Source organism: Corvus cornix, chromosome 3 (genome assembly GCF_000738735.6).
Source record: "Corvus cornix cornix isolate S_Up_H32 chromosome 3, ASM73873v5, whole genome shotgun sequence".
NCBI classification, from domain to species: Eukaryota; Metazoa; Chordata; class Aves; order Passeriformes; family Corvidae; genus Corvus; species Corvus cornix.
In genome coordinates this window covers 5713869-5736305 of record NC_047056.1, presented here as the reverse complement: position 1 = coordinate 5736305, position 22437 = coordinate 5713869, and the positions used below count along the sequence as shown (strand labels likewise).

The following is a 22437-nucleotide window of genomic DNA, read 5'->3' as shown; positions in this document are numbered from 1 at the left end:
GATTCTTCTAAACATTAAAACAGTGCTTGATTTGCATCAGAAAAACAGGATTTGCCTTCCAACGTCTCCACCTTCGGAAGACTCTCACTTATTTAGGCACATCTGCATTCATCCACCTGAGTGTAAATCCAGAGAGTTTCTGGGTATCAGCTGAGACAGGCTGTTTTTCCAGTCCTCTGTAGGAGAGCACAGCTTGTCCCAAGGACAAGGGACTCTCAGCAGTGCTGCCTCCAGAGCATCGCAGGGATGACTCACCCAGGCTGGGAGCAAGAGGCACCACGGCTCGCAGAGCTGCAGTGTGACAAGGACCGCAGGGCACAGCCCGCGGCGGCACCGAGCTGGGGCTGCACGCTGAGCACACCTGGCCCTGCACGGCCGGTGACACGGAGAAAATGTCTGAACAAGAGGGACGTCTTCCCAAAAGGTGTGTTCAGCTGTGGTAGGTGGCTTCTGGAGATGTCCCCAACAGGGAGTTAGGGGTTGGAATGCTGTGAAACTTGTGAGATCAGGCATTAGAAAATACTCTACCCAACAAGGCGTTTTTACACTTTTACGTGGCCAAGCCATCAGTGTTCAAGGTGAGGTGTCTCAAGCAGATGGTGCACCCAAGGGTTTTGCTGCAGCTGTTCAGGGAACAGTAGATGTTTCTCTCCCCTGAGACCCACCACTACAGAGCCATCTTTTCAGGTTTGGGTAGAAGTGCTCTGGTCTTTCAGTATGAGCCCAAATCCCTTTATTTTTTCAGCTGGCTTTAGTTTGGAGAGCTTTCTCATCACTTCTATCCCTCCTGCAAATGTATGAGGATTTTTCGAAATGGAAGCATTTTGAAGACAAGAACAATACTTGCTAATGAAGTCATTTGTAAGTAAAATAAGTTCCAATCAAGAATATTGACGTGCTTTACTATATATTTATAAATACTACTCCTGTAAGTAAAGACAGCAGGATGGGGCATGAACTTCATTTGAATGTAATCCAATTTAAATCTAAAGCAATCATTGTTTGCTTGTGTATTTTATGTAATTTAAGTTCCTGAAGAACCCGTGGTTCTTCATTCTTGACCTAAGAATAATGTGGGAACAATTCTGTGTCCGATATAGAATTTGTTTTCTGTAAGCAATGTTGCCTAGTTCAGGTATTTCAGACTGAACTGCTTTCACCATGCTGACAATATTTTTCAATAAGTGAATAAAGAGGGGGAAATAACTCCTTCCTTCATGAAGCCCCAGTGGCACATACAGCAGAAAATACATGTGGTGTAAGAGATCTTGGAGTGCAGCTGCTGTCTTCACACTTGACCCAAGGGTAGACTGAAGGCCACAGATTTAAATGAAGTTATCCTTGTAAGCTTTGAAAATTCATCTAAGGAGCAAATCTGGAGGACATATAGCCTAGACCCATCTGGTAGACTAAAAGCCCCTTGTTCCAGCAAATGAAAAAAACACCCATTGTTGAGGGAAAAGGGGAATATTTATGTCACTTACAATAGTTAATGGCTTAAGAGAGCTTTGTAACTGCACTTCAGCACTTGTAAGCTCAGACCCCTGTGACTGACAGCCAAACTGTTGTCCAAAAATTCCCCAGGCTTAGCCCAGATGCAACACACAATGGGCAAAGTCAGGCAGCACATCTGTGGCCGTGGCCCCTCGGGCTCGCTGCTCTTCTCGCTCATGTGCTGAAATACCAGTGCTGTAGTGAAAGGGCTGTGCTTCCAGGTGACCTTGAGCTGAAGAGAACAGGGGCAAGGGATTTATTTAAGGAGCCGGGGGGGGGGGGGGGGGGGGGAGGGGGGGGGGGGGCATGGTCTATTTTTAAAGAAAAATAATCCGTTTTGTGGGTTTATTACACTTTGGGCCTGGGTGGCTGCCAGAGAGAAAGGAGCACTCCCCTCCTCAGAGGGATGCTGTGAGCCCTCATGTTTTTGGCAGCACCTGCCTGTCCTCACTGGATTCTTCTGCTCCAACACAGTGGGATGCCTTTCCCCTTCCCACCCTCCCACACTGGTCGTAGCCAGACCCATAAATCCTCCTTTCCCAGGGTGTCCCCTCCTTGCAACATCCCCCGGTTCCTGCAAACCAGAGGGCACTGCAGTCTCTGCAGTGAGCCACTGCTGCAAGTGCTCCTCCCAAGCTTGCAGTGAAGATGCTGAGGAGGAGGTTTGCTGGGTGTTAAATTCAGGCAGGAGTGGAGCAGGGAGGGGGTGCTGCAGTATCCATTCTGCTGTTTGATGCACTGAAGCCTCTGCCTCGGGGATTTGCCGTCAGCTGCTGCAGCGTGCGCAGTCTGCTGCAGGATCCAGCACTGAGCCCTGCAGAACCAGACCCTGGCACGGCTCCCTGGGTGAGGAGAGGGGTCAGCTGTGGCAACCTCGGGAGGAGGGAGAAGTGCAATTGTTGGCGAGGCTTTGTGCTCTGCCCCATGTTTGTTCAAATCCAGGAGAAGGGAGGCACGACAACAAACTGACAGTTTATTTATTTCCGTCCCTTTTCCCTGTATTCCCCACTCCTCCCCATGAGGCTGCCTTGAATCCAGGTTAAGTAATTCAGGATAGCAGAGTCACAAAAAGACTAATTAATTCCTCAGGTTTTATTAGACATTAAGGGTAATCACTGTCTGAAGCTTCAGACAGGCCCTGGCTGAACACAAACCGTCATCAATGCCCAGAAGACAGCTGCCAGCAGTCTGGGAAGCAAATTTATCTCCCATCTGAATTTCAGGAACCCCAAAATACAGATCCTGATTTAAAACTTTGTCCTGGCATATGAAAATAACTGTAGCTGTAGCTGTAACTGGCAAATGTGGGAAATTAATTTTAGATTAATTCTGTATTTAAGAATAAAAAACCCACCAGCTTGTGAGGAAGGGCTCTGAATGCCTCTTTTGCCTGAACGCTGAAAAGCAGCGAAGTGCCTTGAGCTGGGTGAGCTAAACTAGCGCTGAGTTCATTGAGGGAAGGATTTAAAATCTGTCTTTTCTGAGGACTTGGCCTAAGAACCTGGAACAGGTCACTCTCTTTAATGAACTATAAAAATCCTTCTTCCCATCAGGCAAAGGTGAGAAAGAAAACTCCTGCAGAGTCTTTCTCAGGGGCATTAATCTCTCTTGTACTGAAGCAATGGAATCTTCCCTATGAACCCAGTGGTAGCAAAGGTTAGCTCATAAGGCTAATTTCAAAGTAGCTCATATTAACTAACTTGTCTGACTGCAGATATTTATTTGTAATGAAAAATCAATATTTATTCATATTTAAGAATCGTTCTTTGAAAGCAGAGCTTTCCCCTGCTGGTCAAGACCAAGTAGAAGAAATTGCTCTGCTACTGAAACGTGGCACTTCCTATTTTACATCCCAAAACAAGTCCACTCCATACAGGCACCTGTCTCCACAAAAATCTGTGCCATCTTCTTCTGGGGAATATGTAAAATTCCCTGAGATGGAAAACAATAGATCAACCCATGAATCCTGTTAGAAGTCAATGAATATCAGGAGTGATCATCCAAATTTCTCCCAGTAGTTTTATGTGTCTGAGCCAGGCTAGTGAAACTTTTCATGATCCTAGTTCTTTGGCAAGCCTTGCTACTCCTCTGACTTGAAAAATGAACAAGAATTTAAAAATCTACCCCAAAGCTTAATGAGGCTATTTTATTTCCAGGACATTTCAAAAGGCCTTAAGCTAAGCACTAATGCAAGCTCACAAATAATACAGGTGCCACAAATGCAACATTTTATGGCATAGATATGGAAAATGGAATAGAAAACCCACATATCTTCACCTCGTCGTGTCTCAGTGCAACAATAAAATTCATCTGAAAGCTTGTTCCTAGAATTAATAAACATATTGAACTGCAGCGCTGGGAGCATTAGGTCAGGAGCAAATTAATGTCATCGAGGCAGTGAAACCTGACTAGGTAAGGCATGTGCCACACTTGGGCTGCTGAGAAGGCTCCTTCCTTCCACTGCTGATTAACTCTTGCCCTTGGTTAGCAGAGGCAGCAATGGTGAGATGTGAAGATGGCCTGTCAGAACAGCCTGGCTCCTGAAATCATTAACAGAACCTTTATGGGTCTCTGCCCAAGAAATTACCAAACTCAAAAATCCAAAACCAGTGTTGTGTTGCTTATCCCCATTTAAGAAGAGAAATGATGAGTTGTTAGGTGCACTCTCCCTTTCCTTGCCTTCCCACCACTGGGATTTGCCTGCTCCTCTGGACATGAAGACCATAACCACTGAGGAGCAGAGGGAGTCACACACTAAAGGTCTGTGGGCAAAGCACCGGAGGTTCATGGCATCAACAACTGCTCACAGAGACCCAGGAATGAGAGTGGACACTTCTTCTCTGCCCCTCAGTGGTCATCCAGCCCCAGAGTAAGGGCAACCTCTAAACATGACCCAATCAAAAGTTAGACAGAAGGTGATCACAGAATATGAACCTTCCAGATATCCGCAGTCACCTCCCAGCAGGCGCCTTGGCAAACCTCCCAGGATAACAGGATAATAGGTAGCCTCAGGCCCTAGGGTGGCCCTGTCCAAGGCCACTAAGGAACAGCAGCTCCTATCAGCTTGTTTTCTTTTAAGACACTCCAAGGCACACAAGCAGAAGAGTCACAGAATGTGTGCAAAGCCAGGGAAAGGAGAATGGTGTTCAGCTTTTCCAGCTGTTCTGGGGGGAATTTTGTAGAGACTGAGACTTGGGAAGGTGCCCAGAAGGTACCATAAGGGATCCAATGCATGTGTATGCTGTGAGACAAATACAGAATTCAGTAGGACACCAGTATTAAAATATTATTTCTCCAGCCATTTGTTGATTTAAAAGAGCTCCTTCTTTCTGATCCATGGCACAGCACCTGCTATTCCAAACAATATAAATTTCAAGGCCATATATTTTGTTTAATGCTATTTCCAGAAGAGACAGGAGCCTGCATTACAGGCTGCCAGCCACAGCTACCATATTATCCTAGACATCTGATGCAACATCTCCAGAAATGAATGGGCCATGAGAAGCCCAAATCACTCTTCACCTGCTTCATCTCATCCAAAAATGAGACATAAACATTTCCCACTTCCATTACATTTCTGTCGCTAAAGTTATGAGGCTGCGAAGGCTTTTTTAGCATCTTCAAAGCACAAACAAAAAAACTTTGTCCCCTTCTCTCCCCAGTTCTGATTGTATGTCAGTATTTCTTGGCTCTGAAGTCTATAATCAGTGTAAGTGTGTTAGGGGGTTTGGGACTAAACAATAGAACAAATGTCATTCATCAGCAGAGACTCTTTGGCAGGAGCTGAATGAGGCTCGTGCCAGACACAGAGACTGACACAAGTAAGCAAAGAAACAGTAAAAAGTTTCCCATTTCATTAGAAATGTGCAATATACAGATTTTATAAACTAATCAAATAATGATCAAAACGCTTACTAAGAAGATTAAAACCCTTCATTTCTTACGTAAATGGAAGCTTTGCAGAAAATGAAAAAAATGCGTAAGTATTCATTTCTAAAAATTACTGTCATCTTTTTCAAAGCTTTGACAGAAATGATTCCTTTTCTTTCCTCCAGCAAATCAAAGTTCTGTTCTCACTGCCTGGGGATCTGACTACCTTGTCACACATTCTGCACACACACTTAGTCAGCCAGCTACTAGAACAGAGGCAATAGGTTATCTTACTTCTGGAGGGAAGGACTGTTCTCTCAAGAATTGGAATAGGTACAAAATGCATAACATTTCTAATCTAAAATACTGAATTTCCCCCAATATTTTGCATTTTGAGCTTTCACGTTTTACCATATAATTGAAATGTCCTCATGTGAGAAATACTGATTAACTTAAGCAGTAATGGAGACATTTATCCAGAGTGAGGTGGTTGAATTCTGAAACAAATTCATTTCAACAGCATTGATTAAACAGTATTTCCATATTCTTTGCTGGTCTGATTTATTAAACAAACAATAATCTCTCAGTGACCCATATTTCACAACCATACCAGGACATCATTCAACAGGACACTACAACAGAACAGATGAATAAACTTTACTGGTAGTTTAGTCAAAAACTTAATTAATCACAAACAATAATATTTGTGTTTACCAGAACAAATATTTACCTTTTTACATATGCAAAACTGGCGATACTGGCTTTCACAGTGACAACAAATATTTGCAGCTCTTTTCGTCAATGTCTCTTTTTTTATTGAGTACTAAAGAACTTCATCCTTTAACAACTGACTTCCTTAGTTCATTGTTAATCTCCATAAAGTTAATTCTTCACATGGCTTTACAATGTGCTTCCTGTAAAAATGGCACTTGTCCTTTGCTTTTTTATGGGTTCTAGGCAGAAAACTTCAAGAAAACTCAGAGATGTTTGCAGTAATGGCCAACTAAGCTGTCATCTGACCTAGAAATGGAACTTCTTGAATCACAAGCACAAGCGAGTGGCTTAATTTCCTATGACATCTGCAGTTACATCTGGACATCTCCCTTTGGTCCATCTGTATTTGGCAGTCCTGCAGCGTGTATCATTTGCCCAAAGAATGCCAGATTGCTGCAGACCCTCACAAGTCCACATGCATTCGTCTTCCTTTGAAGACAGACAGGTCCTGGCAGTTCTGTTAAAAATTTTTAAATAATCACATGTCTCTATCTCAGCTCAAAATAATCCACTCTTGGCTTGAGATGGACATTTCTTCTGATCCCCTGCATCTTGTTTGCTATGTCCCATCTCAGAGTGACCACGAGTTTGTGAAAATGAGACTGTCACCCAGTCAACAAAAACCTCTTAACACTGGTTCAGAACCAGTTTGATGTCTTTTCCCCGTATTCCAACATATGTTAGCACAGAAAGGGATTTTCTGAAATTCAGGTCAAATGTTCTTGTTTCAGCGTTCCCAGGAACTTGCTTAGAATTTTCCATGTATAATACTGTATTAGCCTTCCTGCAATAACTATTTGTTCCTCTGTGTTACTCGTGGCAGGCCTGAACAGCCTGTCATCTTCCTTTAGGATGACTTCTAACAATCCTAAAGCATCTACGAGGAACATTTTAATCCAGACAAGCTAAATCACTGTCCTAGATATTCTTCTTTGCTCAGTGTGATTCTCTGAGGGCTGCATCTCTTGTGCCTGTTGCTGTGACAGTTGCTATTTCTGCAGAGGTGAACGTGATAGCTCAGCTGGGGAACTGGGACCAGCGTACATCCAGGTGCAATTCTGCATTTTAATAGCCTCAAAACAAAGTTATTTCACATGCCTCTTTAAGATTTCTGTCAAAAAATCTTGTGGATAAAATTACAGGAACAAATACTTGCCAAAACATCATTTTTCGGAAATACTTAATTAGGAATATTCATAGAGAGCAAATTCTGGATTTGAAACAAGCTTTTCACTGTTCCCACACCTTCCCACATCTGCAGCCCTTGCACACTCAGAAAGGGAGCAGGAAGCCCTTGGGACAAAATGGAAGGAATGCAGTACAGGTAAAGCCTCGAATGTGTGCAGTGAGCAGTCTGAAGATCCAGAGATTATTTTCTGAAAAAAGACTCATCAAATCATTTCAGATGAAGAGGAAGCCAAGGAAAATCAAAATTCATGGTGAGCATTCCCAGAACACAGAAAATGATGGGGATTTCACTCTATAATTAGTTTGCTGCAAATTGCTCTCTGGTTTCTTCAAGTGCGTCATACCTTGAGCGTATCTCAGCCACGTGATTACTGAGGTGCTGATGAGCCACTTTTCTCAGCCTTGCCTCTGTTTTGGACTTAAAGAACTGATTCAGTAGAGGTGAGTCAGTTCTCTGCTGTGCTGGAGAGAGGACCTGACCACGTTCTCCTTTAGACAGATGGTGACTCACAGCAAAATTCCTATTATGCTCAACTGATTCAGGGTTTTCTAGAATACAGTACATTCCTGCCTTGTACAAACCACAGTATGTTTGTATATATGGAACTTTCTGCCGAGTTTCTCAGTCAGAATTAAGTCGCTATTAGCTCTGAGATTCGGGGAGGGGTGGTGCTGTTGGTTTTTGTGGGGGGTAAAAGAGCACAGCTGCAGCCCTGTTTTCTTGGGGCACATGAAGAATGGTGTTCAAGGCTTGCTGAGCCTCTGTTCTGCCCTGTGTGCTCCAGTTGCACACTGCACATCCCTTGGAAAGGAGGAGCAGGTCCACAGCCTGTCCTCTGTGTAATGCAGCTATGCATTATTGAAGTTTTTGAACTCCAGACATTTGCTTTGGGAATAGGCTCCTTTGTTACTGTATCCAGAGAGTTAAAAAGGGCTTAATTATGGCCAAACAGACCTTCCTCTTCCACTGAAATGTTTTGAGAAATACCTGTATTAAAGCGCTGCTCTCTTAGTGTAAGAACTGCCATTCTTTCAGGAACAACACCCTTAAACCTGGAGTATTCCTGACAAAGCTCCCTGTTGCTCTGGAAGCCGACCCAGTTAATGCTGTCCCAGCTCAGCAGCCTGTGATGGGTTGGCCCTGGCTGGATGCCAGGTGCCCACCGAAGCCTCAGCTGGACAGGGGAGAGAAAATGTAACAAAAGGCTTGTGAGTCAAGATAAGGATGGGGAGGTCACACAGCAATTTCTCTCGTGGGCAAAACAGACCCAAATTAGGGAAAGGTATGGAATTTATTACCAATCAAATCAGAGTAGGACAATGAGAAATAAACCCAAATCTTAGAACACCTTCCCCCCACCTCTCCCTCCTTCCTGACCTCAACTTTACTCCCGATTGTCTACCTCCTCCCACCAGAAGGGAATGGGGACTGCAGTCAGTTCATCACACGTTGACTCTGCTGCTCCTTCCTCCTCAGGGGGAGAATCCTCACACTCCTACCCTGCTCCAGCATGGAGTCCCTCCAGCAGGAGACAGTCCTGCAATAAATTCTGCAACTGGGTCCTTCCTATGGGCTGCAGTTCTTCATGAACTACTTCAGCACAGGCCCTTTCCACAAGGTCCAGTCCTTCAGGAACAGGCTGCTCCAGCGTGGGTCCATTCCCTGGGGTGCAATCCTTCAGGAACAGGCTGCTCCAGCGTGGGTCCATTCCATGGGATGCAATCCTTCAGGAACAGGCTGCTCCAGCGTGGGTCCATTCCATGGGATGCAATCCTTCAGGAACAGGCTGCTCCAGCGTGGGTCCCCCACAGGATCACGCTGGATCACAACCTGCTCCAGCGTGGGATCCTCTCTTCCTGGTCCACAGGTCCTGCCAGGAGCCTGCTCCAGTGTGAGCTTCCCATGAGGTCACAGCCCTCATGGGAAGCATCCCCCTGCTCTGGCATGGGTCTGCTCCACAGGCTACAGGTGGATCTCTGCTCCCCTGTGGACCTCCATGGGCTGCAGGGCCACAGCTGGCTCACCATGGGCTGCACCACAGGCTGTGGGGGAATCTCTGTTCCAGCACCTGGAGCACCTCCTCCCACTCCTTCACTGGCCTTAGTGTCTGCAGAGCTGTTCCTCCTACATTTTCTCACTCCTCTTTCTGGATGCAGTTGCTCTTGTGCAGGTTTTTTCCCAACTTCTTTAATCTGTTATGCCAGAGGCGCTGCCACCATCACTCACAGGCTCAGCCTTGTCCAGCAGCGGGTCCGTCTCGGAGCCAGCTGGCACTGGCTCCATTGAATCCAGGGGAAGTTTCTGGCAGCTTCTCACAGAATTTCCTCCTGATATCCCCCCCAAAACCTTGCCACGCAAAGCCAGTACACAGCCACACTGCCCTGACTGCTCTGGCGAGCTCCCTGTCTCCTGTGTGCCACCTCAGGAGACCAAGCTCCACCATACTCAATTGTAGCTCATCCTGCTGGACAGCTTGTCCTGGGTAAAAGCAGTAAAATCATCATGATGAGACGTGATCTCCAAAGTGACCGTGGCTTTGTTCCCTTCTCCGCCTCGCTCTGGCCCATAAAAGCATTCATCTGAGCAACTGCTTACAAGCACAGGCACGACGTTCACAAATCCCACCTCGCAGCAGGATCTCATCACTTCTGATGATACCCTTTTTATAGTCTACCACTTTCATTCACTCGCATGTCTTCAGCTGTGAGGCAGCAATTTAACCCCCCATCTGGCGCTATTAATTTGCACTGATAACTTCATGTCTCTTCTGAAACAGGCTTCTATTTCTAACACACTTGAAAAGAGGGCCTTTTTTTAGGCTTTCTAGCAAAAGGAAAAATGTTTGGGCTCTGCCTTGTGATATCACAAACACTGGTTTGCTCTTATTGTCAATGTAAGTGCTGCAGAGCAAGTGCACATCTCCAACACTGCAGTGAGTGGGTAGCAGTCGTTATCCTTTTGCTCTGCTATTTGTCTCTGAGACACCAGCTACAGGGGACACTGCTCACAAATCCTGCCAGCCTGCTGTCTGTACATGCCTGTAAGACTGAGATTAGGAGTAAGGATGCACCTCTGCACCCCCTCTGCATTGTGAAATGCAAAGGTGGAACAGAAGGCTGTGGCTGCTGCAGGGATGCAGACTGGGAACCAGGAGTGAGTGTTTTATAACCTAACACTTCAGGACACCTTTAAAAGGACTCTATCAAAAACTTGAGGATTGGAATTTACTTTTTAAGTCTAGGGAATTGTCAATGGTGCGCTCATAGGGAAAGAACAGCAAGAAAGAGAATTAAGCAAAAAGCCCATCCTGTCCTTTCTCTTATTTTAGTCTGCTGGCTTTTGTCTTTTTTTTGGGGTTGGGTTGGTGTTTTGTTGGATTTTGTTCCATTCCCCTAGTTACTTCATTCTGGTTTTTATCCTCTTGTCCCCTTCCTCATCCTTATTGGTACAGTGGATCATTTTTTGGTTAAGATAAAATAACTCTTCTAAGCCCAGGAATTGGCCTACTGTGTTTGACAATACTGGAGAGCCTGGTTAAATTTTGAAAGGTCTCTGACCTCCCTACTGCGGGAAATTGATTGTTACGAGGAATAGATTCTGACTGCAGGCATGAATGGAAGAACTCTGGCTGGAGAACAGCTAAGTGTACAACACATTTCTTGGAAATGTCACCACAAAGACTGAATACAAAAAGAAGGTAAAGAAATTGAAATTTAAACAGCTTTGGAGTCTCTCATTCTGTGCTTGAACATCTAATTTCCAGCATCATGGAGTGTGCCCTGGCCTTTGGATCAGTGTCTTATCTCTTCACCTGCAGGCTGGGGAGTCTTTTAAAAGTTTTGTGGGTAAACTTCTACATGCAAGTAAAGGCTTTCTGCAGGCAAGGGAAGGACAGAAATACGGGATCCTCACTGGGAAAGAATGGAGCTCTTAAGAATATGAACTCTAAAGAGGAAAGCAAACATTACTCCATAAAGGAACAGGAGCAACCACTGGAAAATCACAGTATGGCAGCAGCAGAGCAGCTCATCAATCTAAATAGCAGTTTAATAACTTTGCAGATAAATGCTTGCATCCACAATAAAGAATTTATTGGATTTCACTGTTCAATTAAAAACCATATATTGTCGCATTCTTCACTGTGGGCGATTTTTGAAAGCAAAACTGGATAATTGTACTGCTGGAGAAGCAGTTAAGATGGAGAAGCACTGCAACCTGTGGGATGTCCTGTTTTATAGGGGGTTCAGTTCACTGATGGGTAACTTCTTCTGGCCTCCTACTCAACAACCCAGTCAAAGGAGAGGGAAGCACTGGGGTCCTTGTAGCTGAGAGAGAGTTAGCTCTTCATCTCCACCTGCACTGTGTTCCTGCCTTCCTACTCTTTCCCTGTTGTCCCTCTGTGATCTGGGTGGCCCATTGCCTGTAATGCCTTGTCTGTCCATACCAGCACACCGAGCCCCTGTCCTGAATGGGGCTGAAAGGGGTCTTTCTCTGCATCTCCTTCTCTTTAGAGGGTGGTTTCCCCCAGGGCGCTTGGGCAATATGATGAGAGCAGGAGCTGAGGCTGCAGAAGTTGACATAGGACTGGGAGGAGACCCCAAACTCCAAGAAACAGAAAGGCAGCACAGCTATTGAGGCCTCCAGAGGATGAGAGATGCTGCTCAGCTCTTCTGTCACATGCTACCCTCTATCAGCCTGCTTAATACTGTAACCTTAAGTGCCCTGGGCACTAATCTGGAAATTGGGGACCTTTTGTGTGACGTCAACAGCTCTTCTGCATTCTTATTTGCCAGCCTGTTAGAAGTGCACACCTGTTCTTGTTTACCAGGCTTAGAAAATGATCCTCAGAGCCTGCAAGTTGCTTCAGGAGCAGACTATTTTGTACTATTTAAAACAGTTAATTAAGAAAAAGGGAATGAGACGACACAATGATTTTAAAATGCCTTGCTAATATTGAAAATCTAAAGCCTGCAGATGGCCCTACTGTTGCATTACAAAGGAGGTCTAGAGCATTTTCAATTATACTTAGTGCATTCCTGGCGCCTCGAGGGGTTTTTCCACTGTCTCTTGACGTGCTCATCTCTAAAATGAACTAAACCGACAGCAAAGAACCATCCAGGCCTTTTTTCCCCCTCCTCTCTTTTCTTCTGTTAAATAAGAAAACCTCTTAGGAACATCAGACTTAAAGAGACTCGCTGCCTTATCAAGTCCAGTCTCTTGTGACCACCACCAGCCATGCCATATAATCCCCTTTGTGCACTCATCCAGCAGCATCTTGAACCCCTCTGCTGCTCTTAGTCTTTCTGCCTCTTGCTCCTGCCATTGGTACAATAAAAGACCTATATTTTCAGGAATTGCAAATTCCATATCCCAAGAACACGTTTTTAATGGCAGAAAAGCTGCAGGAAATCCTTCAGCAGGCTCTGCAACCAATACCTGTCTCCATACAGCTGAGCAAATAAAACACACGCTTCTCTGGGGAGAACTGGCTGTTGGAAGTCGGCAGTGAATTCCAGTTTACTTGGGTTCACATACCTTGGTTTGTTTCTAGAGGGCTTTTCACATCCTCGAGTATCACTTAGGTGAATGCTCTCTAGAAAAGCAAATGTTTGGCTGAAATACTCAAATATTCACAGAACATACCCAGGTTGTATATTCAGCTGGTTACTGGTTTGGAATTGGTGCTGCTGAAGGGATAGGGCTCAGTTCTGCTCTCCCCAGCAGCTCAGTGCAACTCTGGAGGAACACACAGCTCTGGCAAAGTCCTGGTCTTATGTAATGCACGAGCAAATGCATGAATGTTTCATCCACCTTCTGGTCTGAGATCACTTTCTTCTCTCCCTATCATGAATGTAATAATCTGGATTTATATGGCACCTTCCAACCAAGCCTTTTACTAACCTGAAGGGAGCAATCATGGGTAACACCCTGTCAAATTCGACGTGAATGACAACCACCTTTGTTGGGAGAAGATTGCATTGTAGGGGTATCAATTTTAGGTCACCACCGCCAGGCAGTGGAAACTGCTATGCCCTAATATTCATAAAAATATCTTTTCAAAGGTACGGGATTCTTGTCCTTCATCTGAAGCTGAGGAATGCAAACTGGAAGTTATTTTAATCTGAGATTTTTCTTTTATGGATGGAGGCACTTGGCAAAGGTTACATTTATTTAATGTGTGATACTTGCACCTGAATCCAGATATTCCATGTGCAGCCCCAGTGTTTTAATACCTAACCCCCAATATCTGAAGTTCAGATGTTACCAAACATCTCTATACCAATAAATTGCTAGAGCTTTCCTACTGTTTTCTGCAGGAACAAATTATCCCTACGAGATGCCTGTGCCTAATAAACAGGGAACAGAAATTTCTCTCCTAACGATGTCAGTCGCTGGCGGGGTCAGCGCTGCTGGGCACAGGCTGCCCTGAGCTCGCAGAGGTTTGTGCCCACGTGTGTGCACAGGATGCAAAGGCTCCAGGAGGCAGCAGCGCTGGGCTGGATCAAACAGCAATTCCCTGATGCCTGCAGAAATGCAAGCTTGGCTAAATCCCTCGGAGGTGAATGGTGAGGTGCCTAACGATGTGAATGGGACCAGACTGAACAAAAATATACCCGTGCAGGAAGGAAAAGGAAAACTTTAATTTGCATCTAAAGCATAGCGAAGCTAATTTTAGTACCTTTTACTTTAAAAAATGCTTAAATATGCATGGAAGACTTCTGTTCCTGTTTTAAAAAAGAATCAGTGAATGGTAACATTATTTTGACAGATGAGCTCTTCTGAAGAAGTATGCTTTTGTTTTGTGAAATTTTTTAGAGTAGCTGGAGGAAATATATTTACCTCTGTAAGACAGATCAAGGAACTGGCATCTGCACAGTTCCTCTGGGAGCTATAATTTTCAGGAGTGGGAAAACGAACCAAGGAGAGGTTGGCACATCTTCCAAATAACTGTTTTATACAAAAGGAAAAAAAAAATTACTACTTCTTCTACGGCTGTGTTGCAATTCAGAAACAGAATTCCTCTCCTTTGGGTGGAGAGTAAGTATAACAAATAAATACATCATGACAAACACCAAGCTGTGAAGTGATCAGAGCTTTAGTTTTCAATCTAAACTTCTAGTCTCTTTCACAGACTAGTGATAGTGAAAATCTTTGAAGATTTGCTGGGATTTTTAACAAGGGAATCTGTTGGGATTTTTAGCAAGGGAATGCTACTGAGAAAATGTGGGAGATGGAAGAGATCAATGCAAAATTACAAATGTGCCCTACCAAGCACTCTGCAGTGCCCTGTATGTGCAGCTCCCTGATAATTGGTAGGTTATGAGTAAGAAATAGCAAACCTTGCATTAATTTCACAAATCACCTACATGAGGCATCCTTTTGTAATGTCTAGGATATCAGTTTTAGTTGTTAGCACTGCCATAGTTTATGATAACTCTCATTTTGCTCATGGACTCTACCAGTGAATGCTGGCACAATAACTTCATCATATCAAACACACAAGGAAAACAATAATTATAGTGAAAACATGTAAAAACAGTTCCCCTCTTTCAGTTTTAGACACTTGTACAGTGAGACTTGACTGCCTTTGTTCTTCCGTGTTTCAACTCTACCAATACTATGTCTCAGACATTAAGAATATTGCCTTAAAAAACTTGATGAAAGAAGGATAATTTTTCTATGCATTTACTGGAATGCAGGAAAACTTCACAGTACTTCCCAGCTTGAAAGAAAAATGAATACCTGCTGCTAGGAATTTCCAACTTTTTCTGCACACAACTGTGCCTTTAGGAAAAGCTCAGCTGCGTCCTTGGTTTTACAGCATATACAAGTTCTGCTGGTGTTATGTACCAGCAGAGTGCAGCAGAACCCAACCTGAAACAGAGGCGTAATGTGCAGGATTCCTCCTCTGCTGCTTCATAACTGCTCCTTGTCATCATTTCTGAGGCAGCCTGGCTGTGTGAGCCTCAGCCATGAGGGTCTACAACAGTGAGACCAGGCCGGTAAAAAATAGGGATGGGATATGGGAGGGCACCATTTAAAATGAGCTCTTTTTTTGGAAGAGCTGCTCCTTCAGCGAATAGACCCATTTCTGGTTTGAAACATAAACAAGGAGTGCCAGCTTGAAAGATTATTGGCCGGGAGAGTAGCAGAGCACTCAGTTATGCCACTTCACACCAACTGACAATGGGGTCCAGTAATAAGTTAAATCCCATCCAAAAAGTGAAATAGAGCACTGTTAGCTCTAAAGAAAAAAAAAAAATCTCTTAGACAGCCAGAGAGAGCACAGATTGGTCAGCACTAACATTCAGCTCTCAAAGGCCAGGAACAGCCATGATTAATTACTTAGTGTTTCCCTCTTCTCCTCCCTGTGCCTGTAGTAGAATTCAGCTTTCTCCAGTGGGTAAGATAAGCTACTGTGTCTCTCATTCTTTAAGAAAAAAGAGGAAAAGGTTTAATGCAATAATTACATCCTCTTTAGAATCACAGCATGCCAGTATATTTCACAGGGGTCACGTACACAGCATTTGTTTCCCTTTCAAAAACCTAAACTGCTAAATATTCTTTTACAAGTACCACAAAATGATGTACATGGAAGTATTTTCCTTGATTTCAACTGACTTTGGATTAGACTCACCGGAATAATCAAAATCAGAAGGCGACACTCATCACCCTTCGCATCAGGGTCCTCATGCCCCTAATGTGTTTCTTTCATCCTGATGATCTTTAGCAGGAATTAAAAGAGGATTGTAGCTGAGCATGAAGTGTGAGGAAATAGCAAGTGAACAAGATGAAAGATGCAAAAGTAAAGCCAAATTTCCTTCTAAAACAACAGGGCAAGTGGTTCAAACACTTCCTCTAGGCCATTCAGATCCACTTTTGGGTCTTGCAGTGTCAGCTTTGGGGCCATCACAAAGCAGGAAAGAACAATTTTGAACCTATGCAGTTGACTTGTCTTTGTGCTTGGTGGAAAGTCCTAGAAAATTTAGTGGGATGTGGGAGAGCATATTGAAAATCATGATCAGATAAGAGACAGATTTTGCTGGTGGGAGTTTGTATGTGTCTAAGTATTTGTGGAGGGAGTAACAAAGGGGTGACAGACAAGAACTAGGAATATAACTTGTGTGTTTTGGAGAAAGGGCTCGTTGCAATACAATGCAGCAAGCTGAATCTGCAAGGTCAGTAGGCGAGAAAGCCAGAGTTTATTGAAACTAAGGGAAAAGACATTGTTGGAGGCTCAAAAATAATAAGCTAAAAAAATAAAGGATTATTTGACAACTTATAGCCTTCACAAACTATATGCAGCATTCCCAGTAGATACACAAGCCCTATGCCTGCTCCCGAGTCCAGCTTCCTAGAGGTAATCATGATCTGCCTGGGAAGTGCATCCTGCAGCAGCTCTCCAGCAACACATTATTCTTGTCTGCCTTAGACTCTAAAGCTCTAAAATGCTGGAACAAGTCTGTTCTTACAGATTGCCTGGCACTGGCCCAGCCCAAAGGTGACTGCATTGGTAGCAGGGCATGAAACTCTACAGACAGAAAAATGCACTCTGCCCAATGAATGCTGCAAAGTCAGCCTGTATCTGTTGTGGGTTTACCCAGCTTAGAACCCTAGAAACCTCTTAAATGAGTGTGTGTGTGTGTATATATAAATATGTACCCTCCTTATGTTGTAAAACATCATGACAGAGATTTGGAGAAAAAAAAATGCAAGAAAAAGAGTAATTGTGTGACAACAAGCCAAGGTAAATGGAAAACAGTTTGTGCTCTTTGTTCCTGAGAGAAGAAATCATTAGCAAAGTGACCCCTACACCGTGCCATATACTTTCTATTTTTTCCTGAGGATTGCTACAAAAGCAACAGCTGTAGCATTGTGACACATAGACATAAAAATCGCTGAAGTTGTGTTCACACTGACAGGAAAAGTGTTTTGTTTCATTACCTCGCTCAGTTAAAGCAGTGCAAGCACTAGGTAGACACCATGCTTTATCCGCCTTAGCACTTTAATCTTGCTATTTGTTGCCATACCTAAAGCATAGGGAGAAAAATGAAAAGCTTTCCCTTGACCTGAAAAGCAGCTCCCACCTCCAGTGCAATAAATCTGCGAAGTGAGCGGCATCTCATTAGATGTATTTTGAGGGTTCATACTGGCTGGATTCTGCTGTTCTTTCTTTCACTGCCCCCATGAGTTCAATGGACACACAGCCTGGTCCCGAGAGCTCCCAGAAACGCCACTCTCATTTTCTAGTTAGCTGTGGAAAGAAAATTCGGCTGCATTTATTTGGGGGTTGCTATCTAGCTGCATTTGGTTTTGTAACGTGCTGAGTTTCTGCAACTCCTATTGACTTCAGAGGCAGCCTCAAGTTTTTGCTTTTGCCAATCAGGCCTGCCTGCATCTTTGGTCTGGTCACCTCTGTTATCTTTTTGGCAGCCATCCTAGGAATCCAACTCTTCAGCGGTCACCTCCTGGCTGACCTGTTCTGCGCGACACAGCAGCAATGGAAAACCACTGCTGCTTTTTTCCTAGATTAGCTTCTTTGTAAGGATGTGCAGGGGGCTGGGGGGCTAGGAAAGAGTCACTTCCCCAGCCATACCCACCGGAGCACTCTTCTCCCCCATGGCTCCATCCCTTCCCTTGCCATTCCTAGGGCTGGCTGCCCCACATCACCCTTGTGCTGATCAATGGGGGAGTTGCTCCATGCCCAGAGCTAGGACGAGGTGGGGGTGTGGAACGGGCATGTCCTTGCGGGTGCTGCGTCCAGGGCTGGAAGCAGACAGGTCTGGGGTGTGGGGCTGCTCTGCCACCCCCGGGCACCGCCGCAGACCAGCCCCCCTCTCCCCCCGCTCCGTTTTCAGCTGGGAACGAAACCAGCAGCAATTATTCAAGCCAAGCACGTAAATCTGGCAGATCCCGCGGCTCCGGTTTGACGCAGCTACGCAGCGCAGTGTCTGGACACGCAGCCCAATCCCCCTTTCTCCCCTTGTTTATTCGCCCCGCAGAAAAAAAAAGCAGCGAAGTTACCAACTTGGAGCCGCACCGAGGGGTTGGGGGGGTTGAGGTGCCGGGGAGCGGAAAGGACGGGCGGAGGGAACACCGCCGGCGTCGGGGGAGCCGGGGCCAGGAGCCGTGACGGGGCAGCCCGCGTTACATAAGGCGGCGGCTCCGCACCGCTCCGCAGCGCGGAGAGCGGGGCGGGGGGGCCGGCACGGACTCAGCCCCCCGTGTCACGGCACAGCGGCGCTGGAGCCCGCGGCACGCAGTGCCCGGGGCGCCCGGGGGGACAGCGGCGCCAGCGGGACGGACCGCGGCTTCGGGGAAGCCCCGGGGGCTGCCGGTGGTCCCTGCGGGCAGTGCCCGGCCCAGGGGGACCCCGCGGGCTGGGCGTTATGTAACCCCCCCACCTTCCTTACACAAACACCTCTCCAAGGAGAGGGACCATAGTGCCAAACGCCGATTAATTGCAGGAACTGATGTTATTTGCCTTTTTATGTTGTTTGTTTGTTCTTTGTTTTTAAATTTTATTTCTCCCTCTTCTCACTCTGAGCTGCACAACCACAACTGCTCTTGCCCGCGGTCCTGTCCTGGAATGAGGGAGCACCGCTGCTTGCCAGTCGGGAATCGCTTCCCAGTCCCGTGTCCGGGGGGCAGCCCCGGGGCGGGGGGCGCGGAGCCGCAGGGCGCTGCAGCACGGCCGCCTCCGCTGCCGCCGCGGGGGCACCGCGACGGCTCCCGCGGCCGCGGTGCTGAACATACACATACACACAGACACAGACGTACAGACAGACACACGTACAGACACAGACACAGACACACGCACAGAGACACCGCTCACCCCCCGGCCTCGGCGCGGGGCCCGGCGCTGTCCGCGGTGCTGAACACACACGCGGACGCACCACAGACAGACAGACAGACACACGTCCCCTCCCCGTCCCGCTCGAGCCCGGCGCTGTCCGCGGTGCTGATGCTCCGCCGCAGCCCGGCGCGGTGCGGGCGCTGCAGCGCTCCGGGCGGCACAGCCCGGTCCGGCCCAGCAGCGCAGAGCGCCCGCAGACCCTTCTTCCCGCTCCGAGCTGGGAATGGCGCTGGTTCCCCTTCTCCTCCGACCTTCCCTTCTCCGCCGGCCTCCTGCCGCCCGCACGGCCGGGAGGCACAGCCCGGCTGCCTCCGCTGGCTCCAGCCGGCGATGAGGCTGGCGGCGAAATTACCCCATTCTCCCTGCCTTTCTCTGTCCCCGCAGCAGCCCAGAGGCTGGAGACAAAAAGCCGAACGGGTCCCACTTTAAATATATCCATTTTTCCATTTCATTTTCGTCAATACCGCCCCCTCCCCCTGCTCAGCCGGGGCCCGCGGTGGTCTCCCACCTTTACCTGGGCTGACGGAGCGCGGCGCGGCGGGGTCGGTGGGTCGGTGCTGCAGCTGGATGGGAGGCAAGGACAGGAGACTGCTGACCTCCGCGGGTCTCCTTCTTCAATGGATCGGGAGCCGTGCCCTCATCAAAGATGGCCGTCCGCTCCTACGTCAGCAGCTTTTAATAGCCCTCCCCGGCGGGGGGAGCGGGAGGGGCAGAGCGGGCCGGGCGGGTTTGAGTCATCGCCGCCGCACCGCTCCCTCCGCCGGCTCCGCCGCCTCCCGCAGCCGCCCCGCCGCCGCCTCCCCGGGGCCGGGGTCGGGGCAGGGGGCTGAGGGCGGCTGCGGGCGAGCTGCCTGGGCAGGGGGGCAGGGGCCCTCCCGCAGCAGCGATTTCCTCCGCCAAAGGGGTGGTCCGAAGAGGGTATCCCTCTGAAGTCCCCGGTACTCCATATATGGCCAATCTACGTGGGCTTCTATTTTTATGTGTGAATTCTTCCTTCTCTCCCCTCTTTTTATTCTCAGAATATCCTGCCAGGGGTCTAGGTGTGTTAATCTGTTTATTCTCCCTCTCCTCCCTCCCCCCTCCTAAGTCGGAGGAGCCAAACACAAGGAAATCCATGGTTAAGGACGTGTGTTTTAACTCATCATTTGAGGGACAGGTTCAAAAATGAGAGAGAGAAATTAAAAACAATGCCTAGGCATGTATATGAATACACACACAGCACAGTGAGCACATCCCACTGCTGCCAAGGAAGGAAACGGTAACTCTGTTCCAGGAAAGTGTCTGGCTTATTTATCATGAATTAATTAAAATATTCATTCTGAGCGTACCTAATTTGGAGTAAATGGAGCTGTCTCCAGTGTGATTTCTAATGGGGAGGAAATCCTTTCATTTCATACAAAACTGCGTATGTTTGTAAAATTTATCTCTTAATGGGGATCTTAATGAAGGCTGGGGATTGCAGTCGAAGTGCAATGCTCTCTTTCATAACCTCAGTCATCCTTTCCCTTTCACCCCACAAGCCTTAGTGCTTTCATTTATGGAACCACCCAGACCAGGAGATGAGCAGTGATGCCTCCCTCTTCCCTGTCTGAGCCTCTCCTGCGAGCAATAAGCGAGCACTGCCTGTGTTTAACTCTGACACCCTGCGTGCAGGCTTTTCCAAACAGTTTGCAGATGACAGAGTCAAAACATCAGTTCCACATTAGCGATAATTCCATCCTCATCCTCTCTTCTTGCCCCCCCTTTTGCCAAGGCGAAGAAAACCGGAAGAGAGCGAAGGCGATGCAGCTGTATTTTGGAGCGCGTTCATCTCGTGTTATGGTTGTATGGGCGTGGGGGAGGGACGGGGAAGGGAGGGAGGCGCGGGGGAGAAGGAGAGAGAATTGCGGGTGATTCCTCCTCCCCTGCTCTGTAGTTCCCCACAGAAAAACGTGACAGTAGATCGTGCTTTGTGAGTCTCACCCTCTTCCTACGAAAATATGTCCTTCAGTCTCTTTTGAAAGGAAGCAGTCAAAAGTTTGCTAAATATACGAAAAGGAATTCTCAGTCGAGAGGGGCTTCCTGCTGCACTGGAGTATCTAATGAGCTGTGCACACGGAAACCTCAGGGAAGGAGAGAACCTGTCATGTTCACGGGCTGTAAACACAGCCTGAGATTAACACTGTGCAGACATCCCCGCTCCAGGTAAGGGATCTGGAACAGCAGCCTGATTGGGAAATGGCAGTTTGGGAAAACAAACCTTTCCTGGCCGGCTCCCGCACGGGTTAAACGTGCCCAGCGCTCGGGTTAGGTGTGCACTGCAGATGGCAAGAGGAATCCCAGAGTGAGCCCCGCTCTGGAATCCGGGCTGTCCGTGCGCAGGCATCGTGCAACTTCCTAGCACACATGGAAAGTTAAAAAGGAATTCTCAGTCAGACAGCTTGGCTGATAGGTGCTTTAGAAATAAGTGTGATTTTCGAGAGAGCAATACTAGTACTTATTAATAATTCATATTAACGGTAGATAAGGGAAGGAAAAGAGAGATTATAAACTGTTGTTTTGGCTAAGCCACCAGCAATGCAAAATGCTGGCTAGGTTTGGATTCAGCCTGATAATACCTCGGAGAAGAATTTCAGTCCATTGGATACCAGCAGGGATGAATCTGGCTCCTTGTATCGGCTCCTTGTATCGAAAGTTAGGGAGGAAAATGCAGTGAAGGCAAAATAAAATGCGGCATAACTTGGGGAAAGAGATGTAAGGAATGGTAAAAGGAAGAGAAAGCAGAGAGGGAGTGGGAGGAGGATAAGAGGTAGTTTTCCAGTGAGAAAACTGGGTTCAATTTAAGATTCGTTTTCCAGCTCTGCTGCAGCAGAAATCACATAGTTTAATAGAACAGTATAGGGCAGGATCATTAAATATATCACAAACATTGTCCAATAAGCTTAGTAGGAAAAACTACCTTTCCTACAGTTATTCTGAAAATGAGCGAGGGAAGGGATGGATCCTGTGTTGTTCAGGAATGTGGATGCCTCTATGCTGGGAGATGCAGAGGGGGGCAGGCTTTTGCACCGCAGCGCCAGGATTTCTGTCGCAATAAGTGCTACTAAGCAATTTTAACTGATTCTTTAGCATCTTTTGAGGATAATTAAAAAAAAAAAAAAGAAAGAAAAAGCACATGGGGAGTTTATTGACTCTATCTGATAGTACTTGAACACTCATTTCACACTGTGTACAAGGGACCTGTGAGAAGCAAAGCCTATAAATGAAGTAGGAG

At 46.6% G+C, this 22437-nt stretch overlaps 1 protein-coding gene across 2 annotated transcripts in view; it reads right to left on the bottom strand.

Annotated features, from left to right (window-relative positions):
- The window catches only part of SNAP25 (synaptosome associated protein 25), a 61994-nt gene extending 42037 nt beyond the window's left edge, over positions 1–19957 (bottom strand). For both annotated transcript variants that reach the window (XM_039568792.1, XM_039568791.1), the window contains exon 1: positions 19699–19957. The gene's annotated coding sequence lies outside the window, so the exon portion shown is untranslated. The remainder of the gene's footprint in view (positions 1–19698) is intronic.
- Between the last annotated feature and the right edge of the window lie 2480 nt (positions 19958–22437).